This window comes from Camelus ferus, chromosome 31, assembly GCF_009834535.1.
Source record: "Camelus ferus isolate YT-003-E chromosome 31, BCGSAC_Cfer_1.0, whole genome shotgun sequence".
Taxonomy (NCBI): domain Eukaryota; kingdom Metazoa; phylum Chordata; class Mammalia; order Artiodactyla; family Camelidae; genus Camelus; species Camelus ferus.
This window is the reverse complement of record NC_045726.1, coordinates 15,979,681-15,986,716: the sequence shown is the minus strand read 5'-3', so window position 1 is coordinate 15,986,716 and position 7,036 is coordinate 15,979,681. Positions and strand designations below refer to the sequence as shown.

Below are 7,036 nucleotides of genomic sequence, written 5' to 3'. Positions count from 1 at the left end.
TGAGAATGTACATAACTTCTTTAAATTAATCCTGGAACAGTTTCTCAGCTTTGAGCACACTGAAGGCACCTTATCTTCCCTTGCATTTCAGCGGACGGCTGCCGGCTTTCTTAAAAATCTCCACTCACTTGATTTGAGTTGCTCATGGATCTCTGGCTTTGTCATGGTGGCTCCTCTATCACCTTGCTTTTTACAAAAGGAGGAAATGAGACTGCAAACTGGTGATGGATGAAATTTAAAAGGACGAAAGGGTTGATTGGTTTGAAATTGTTCAGAAAAGGTCTGAGAAGCTCCCTTCAAGTTGAAGGCCGCTGGATGTCCAATCCCACGAAGTCATAAAATATGCTGGAAGTCAATGGGGACAGTTTGATGGGGAAGCCTTGACAACTCTGTGGTGGGTTTGAGATTTAACACTTTGCCAGCACAAGACAGGAATCACATGAACGTGGGACATTCGGAGCGTTAAACTGCTTTAGCAATTCGGCTTAAAACAGTGAATTCAGTCAAATTTCTAGTTTCTGATAGTTTGGCTGTTTTATTTATTGTTAATATTGTTGCGATTTCTGTGTTTCTTAAATGATACTGCTTCTCTATACACCAAGGAATAAGGTAGATTATTTCTGGACAGTTAACAAAGCACTTTTTTTAAGCTTCTCCGAGGAAAAGTTGAACTCTTTCATTCATTCTTTTCATGTCTGTTGATGTTGAGCTGAACTCAACAAGATAAACAGAAATGAAACTAGAGTAAATGAGGCTGATAGGATCAAAATGGTAATGAAAGCTTCTTTTTTTAATATTCACGATGAAAATTTATCTGTCTGATGCCCACCTTGGAGAACACGATCATTGACACTAAAGCAGTAAGTGAGAGAAATATGACTAAAAGAGAATTTTAATATATATATATATTTCTAGAAAGCTCTTTGTTGTCAAGAGAAATACTAATGTGAAAATGTCACTTTTTTTTTTAGTAACCTTTTTTTGCTCATCCCGTAGCAGGCTTACCACTTTTACCCATCCCCACTTTATACGGCACACCAACCTGAACAGACCTCGTGCCACAGTTTCATTCAGAGGGCTTGTCATTCACTCTGTGACCGTACTGGATAATCTAGATGTAAGCAAGTTTGGGGATTTCAAAAGAGAGGGTCCCCTGTGTTAGAAAAGCATAGCTTACAGTATACTAAAGTTGCATTCGGTAATACTGCCTTTTGAAAAGATATCTTCAGGTTGCAAACACACATATTTTCACAAAACAATTTGGTCAGGAAATCTTATTTTAACACTCCAAAACAGTAATGCTTTAGATGTGACTTAAGTGCTCCAGACAGGATTAACAAACTTAAATGTTTCTAAATTACAAATTTAGCTCCCATAGGAGTCTCAGAAAAAAAAAAAAACAGAATAAGACAATCCCCGCTCCCAAAAGAAGTATGACACACACATTTTAAAAAACCCCAATGTTTCACGCAGGGGTAGGCAAGATACTAAAAGCCGCCCGAATTCACACATTTCTACACCAATTATCATCAGAAAGAAGGACTCCATAGTCAACCTGTACATCCAAATGCATTTGGGAATCTACACCTACATTACGTTATTTAATGTTATATACATTTATTTTTATTTTTTAAACATTTTTAATTGAGTTATAGTCATTTTACATAACGTTATATACATTTATTACCCACCCCCCTTGTTTTTAATAATTTCTTATGTAAAACCTTCATTCAAACCCAAAAAAGATGTAAGACTAACTTGAGGGGAGGGGGCAGATAATCACTTCAGACGTTCAGTTAAAATGTAGTTTATCTAAATCTCAAAATGTTTAATAAAAACAAATATCTTCTCCATTTAACACTTTGCTTTCTAACTGCACAGTAAATTGCATTGTAGAGCGTACACCTCTATCTTCAAATTGTTTCTTCTTTGGATGGAATTAAGATGTAATTGGATAGTTTTAAGATAAATAAGTGGGAAGCTGGCCCAACTAAGATGACAGCAAATATATTACATGCAGGATTTAATGTTTTTAAATTCTCTTTTTTTTAAAAAAAAAAAAAGGATGTAGTCCAATCGGGAAAAAAAAAAAAAAAAAGGTCAAAAAAGAACCCAAGTTCAGTATATAAAAATGTCCCATAATAGGTTGACGATGGCAGTAAAACTAAAGAGAAAAAAAGTGATCTTTTCTGGAACATCATTTTTCAATAACGTATAAACACTAGTGCCAGGAAGACTTCTATTCATGTAATTTTAGCATCCAAGTTTCCCTCTATTTATTTTATTGGAACAAATGCTTTAAATAAACTATTTGTCTTCTTTGCTGAAGAGAGCTGGTCTATTCAATCCAAGCATTTGCTGTGAACAGTTGGAGAAAGCAGTCAGTGAGAACCTAGGATCAATGGAAATAAATGTTACTTTAAGCCATCCACGAAAGAGAGACCCACAAAGTACCCAGTGTTATAGCCCAAATCTCTTCTTGTGCTTTTATTTTTGCTGTGCAAGTTCCACCCCTGTGAGAGAAAAACTGATCCAAAGTTCCAGGTTTTCTTGGGTCTTTAGTCAATTTTCACATTAGTATGGCTTTTTTGGACAAAGGCACTTGTTCCCGTGTAACCAGCTGCTCCACACATTATCCCCAAGGCTGTGCTAAATACCGCCATATATCCAAAGCAAAATGATGTTTGAAATAAGCCATACACCTTTGTTTTGAAAAAACCAGTAGTAAAAGGAATGCATGTAAACATAAATTGTAGTTGATGCAGCAGAGAGAAAACTTGTCCATTGTCACCTCCAGTCCTCTGCATTTGGTAGAAAGCATGTGCACACGATGGTCACACAGTCACAATGCACAGGATGACCAGCACCAGCATCATGAAGCCATAGGCAGAATAGATTTTATATGCCCAGAAAGATATAAAGATGAAATGCATTTCAATAAAGATTGAGCCAAAAGGTAAAGTTCCTCCCAAGCAAACAGTAATGGCAGCTCCATGAACCATTTTTTCTCCCGTATGGGACGAGGCACAGCATTGACACCACAAGGGGAGTTAGGCTGACCTGACAGATTTCAGCCCAGTATTGTACCAACAAGATTTAGAGGAAGGATAACAAATCATACGTCTGACTTTTTCCATTTTACTGAATATGACATCTGGATTTTAGTATTAGGAACCAGTTTCACCTTTCCTTCACTAGTCAGATGAACGCCAACAATTCGATTTCCATTAAAACCTATTTCAAGTTTTTTATAGGTCCGAAGATAATGATCTTCTCCATTTTCATGTGCTTCACCAACAGTCCCCCATATCGGTAAGTCCTCTGCGTACATCTGGTACCAGCAGTGATGTTTGACAGCGTACACACATGCATCTCTCTTTTCTTTATCTAAGTCAATTTCACAGTCAGTGGCTGGCAGCACATCGCCTTTAAATTTAATACCCAGACCACGAAATTCCAGTTCAACTCCTTGGAGCGCTTCTCCCAGAGTGTCATGGTAAGGACTGATACTGAGAAGGGAAGTGAAAAGTACTTATATGTCTCTTGGCGATTATGGTAGGGCCCGACAGTATTCATCCGTTAAGACAACTTCGTCTTTATCTTGATATGTGTGCTTGAGGTCGCCCGCCGGGGCCCGGGGCAGCAGCAGCAGCATCAGCCACGCCGGGAGCGCCCGGCAGCGGGCGCATCCCCCGCGCACCCCGCCCCCCGCGCATCCCCGCGCACCCCCGCGCATCCCCCGCGCACCCCCCGCCCCTTGACTCCTCCCCCTCCGCCGCTGCCGCCGCGGTGGCCGATTCGCATCCACGGGGCGCAGACAGACGCGCGGGGGTCCGGGCCCAGCCGCCGCCCACTCCGGAGCCTCCGGCGCCTCCCTGCCTCCTCCAGAAATGTTCCTTTTTGGAAAACTGAAATTGAAGAATCAAACACTCGTAATATTTCTCTTACTCTTCTAACACGTAGAGAGACTGTGTCAAGGAAACCTGACACACAGCCTGAGATTTGTGATTTCAGCCTTAAAAATATCCTAACACGACATACAGGTTATGAACCAGAATCAGTCTGTTTAAGAATGTACCTGACACTCCATGAACAGTCATTGGATGAGGTACAGGGTTAACCAAATATTGAATAAATAGTAATTCTTCACTGACAGGTAAGATTGATTTGGTATGAAACCGTTTAGTTACGTAGAAAAAGATTTTTAACCATTTTAACCAAAAGTTTAACCAATTAAAAAAATTTTAACTCCATTTTTAATGGCGACCAAAGTAAGTAATTATGATTCAATTTCATAATATTATGTCTTTAAAACAAACTTATTTACATATGTAAACTTACACGTAAGTCTAGTCCGAAATGGATAGTGGTTTCAAAGATGGTTTTGCTAAATATTCTTTACCTACTCTTTGAAAATAGTGTGTCTGCTTTTATAATAGGTTGATATTTAGTAAATACACTTTGGATTTGATTTGCTAACATTTTATTTATATTTTTTAACCTACAGATATAGATATCCGATATTTATAGTATAATTATTTACAAAATTATATAATTTCAATTCTAATTTTATTAACACTTATTGTTATTTACTGAATTACATATTTACTATATTATTCGCTTAATTATAAAATTTGCTATGTTTTATATAGTAAATTATAATACAATTTTGTCATACTGTCCCTTTATGATATTAATGTTCTAGGAAGGAATTGATTTGGATATAAGGTTAATTTGGAGATATTTTATTTCTCCAAAATATTAAGCTTCCAAAACATAAGAAATTTCTGTCAGTCTATTGAGCTAGTTATTTTTCCAGATATTTACATTATTATTATGTTCATCATAGTCTTCCTGAATGTGAGACATTGACGTATATGTATAGATCTTATATCCAGCAAACTGACTGAATGTCGTATTGTTTTTTCAGCAAAGTTACTGAATGCCAGTATTGTTTTTTCCATCTCATTTTCTTGGTCTTTATATGACCCACAGTTATTGATAGTTTTGCCTTTTCCTTTTCAATTATTTCATTTAGCTTACTTCTCTTGTCTCATGGTCAAGGTAACTTATGCAATGTCTTCCATTGCGTAAGAGAGCCTTGACCAATTTCGGACTCTACTAAAAAGTCCTCTAAAACTTCATAATTAATTCTAATGTTTGCAGCCTATTTGGAAAGTTATCATATTTCAGCATAAATAAGGACTTGATAGTAAGCTTTTGTTGTCATTGTTGGTGTAGGAAGAGACAAATTTATCAGTGAAATTAATTATAGGACTCGTAAACAACTTCATGCATACATGTAAATTGTTAGACTGAAAAGTTACATAAAAAACACAGAGGAAAATCTTGAGTGGATTATTTACTGAATGGCTGTGGAACAGTTGGCTTTCCATGGGATATAAAGTTAGAGCTCAGTATCATACAATTCACACACAATTTTCAAGTGGACAATACAGGTATATGTGAAAAAAGAAAATTTTAATTATATCCAAGAGAATAGCACTGTCACCTCAGGATAACAGAATTACTTACACAAGGCACAAAAAAGAACAAATTATAAAAGACAACATTGAAAAATGGGACTACATTTAGCATTGCTAAATGGGAAAAAAAGAAAAGGAAAGAAAAGAAAAGGAAGAAAGAAATGTGTATTACTATATATTCCAAATACTGAAAGTAGTTATCAGTTGAGAATGTAATGTTGCAAAATCTGATTAAACAGAATGCTTTTTTTTTTATCACAGCACTGGTAAATTAGGCATGGTGTGTGTCTTATTTCAAAACACTGTTATAAACAAAGTTTGTTATTACAGTAATATACTCCTGCTGCTCTGTCTATCAAGCCAGAAAATCTATCATGCAGAGTCCACTTTTCAATCAAGTCTAAATCCTTTCTCTTACATCACCAGCCAAGTCCATGTTAATGCAGTTCCCCCGGGCAGGCTTTCAGTAAAGCAAAAAGAAATAGCCTTGAAATAAACATGTATTTCTGGGCACAAAAGATGCTTATCTAAAGTTAAGTACAAAAGAAGTCTATTTATATAGTCTGAAAACTTCAAAACACAGATGCTTCTAGGAACAGTTCTTCAATAAAAGCGAAACTAGGCAGTTTAAGTTTAATATTTGATTTCAAACATTTCCCCAAGCCTTGCAAAGCCTCATAGTCTGCTAATATGTCAACACCAAGTTGACTTTTATTCACAACTTTACATACTCATGTCCTGGTGAGCTGTTAATTTGGTATTCCCGAAGTTTTGTACTCTAATTTTTGTTGATCTAAATTTTATATAACTTCACTTCAAAAATATCAATGAGAAGCCAGGAATTTATCGTCACAGTAAATCAACTCAGAATCCAAAGTCTTTTGTTATTATTTCTGTCCTCTCAACACAGTTAGCAAAGGGACAATTCACATGGAACTTCACTCAGTGAGCCAGAAGCATATCTAAAATATTTTTCCTCCTATGTGTAAAGAAAACATTTTAAATATTCATAGAAACAATCTTTTTTTTTTTTCCCTAGGAGTATTCCATTTCCCAATGTGAATAAAGCTACGGACCTGAGAATGGCAGGAAGAATTTGGGATGACAGTTAAAATGCTGATGTATAAAAAATAATGCAAGTATCATCAGAAATAATTGTAATAGAAAGGTAGAAATTTTGTCAATAATAGACAAGCATCTTGAGAATTGATATATGTATCTTTAGGGTTTGAGTGTTTTGTTGTTGTTCATTGGCTTTAGAAACATAAGGAAGAACACAAAGGCATGTAGAGAAAACGATTACCCCCTGCTTGTGGCCACTTATTTCACTCCTCCCCCAAATAATGGATGAAAATACACATGACTGTTAACATGTCTGACTAGGGAAATAAGATGGGGAGTGTTCAGTACTTAGTGGCCGAAAAACTTGACTGTATAATCTGGGAACACCCAGATGTATCTTGGAACCACTGAAAGGCTCACAATTTTTAACACATTTTTAAAAGTCAGAGAGTAACAGATATTCATTACATAGACTTGTACAGAAAAAA

At 36.3% G+C, this 7,036-nt stretch overlaps 2 pseudogenes; both read right to left on the bottom strand.

The window, feature by feature from the left end:
- Positions 1-1,928: 1,928 nt before the first annotated feature.
- Positions 1,929-3,112, bottom strand: LOC116660734 (annotated as a pseudogene).
- On the bottom strand, positions 1,929-3,689 carry LOC102523290 (annotated as a pseudogene).
- Between the last annotated feature and the right edge of the window lie 3,347 nt (positions 3,690-7,036).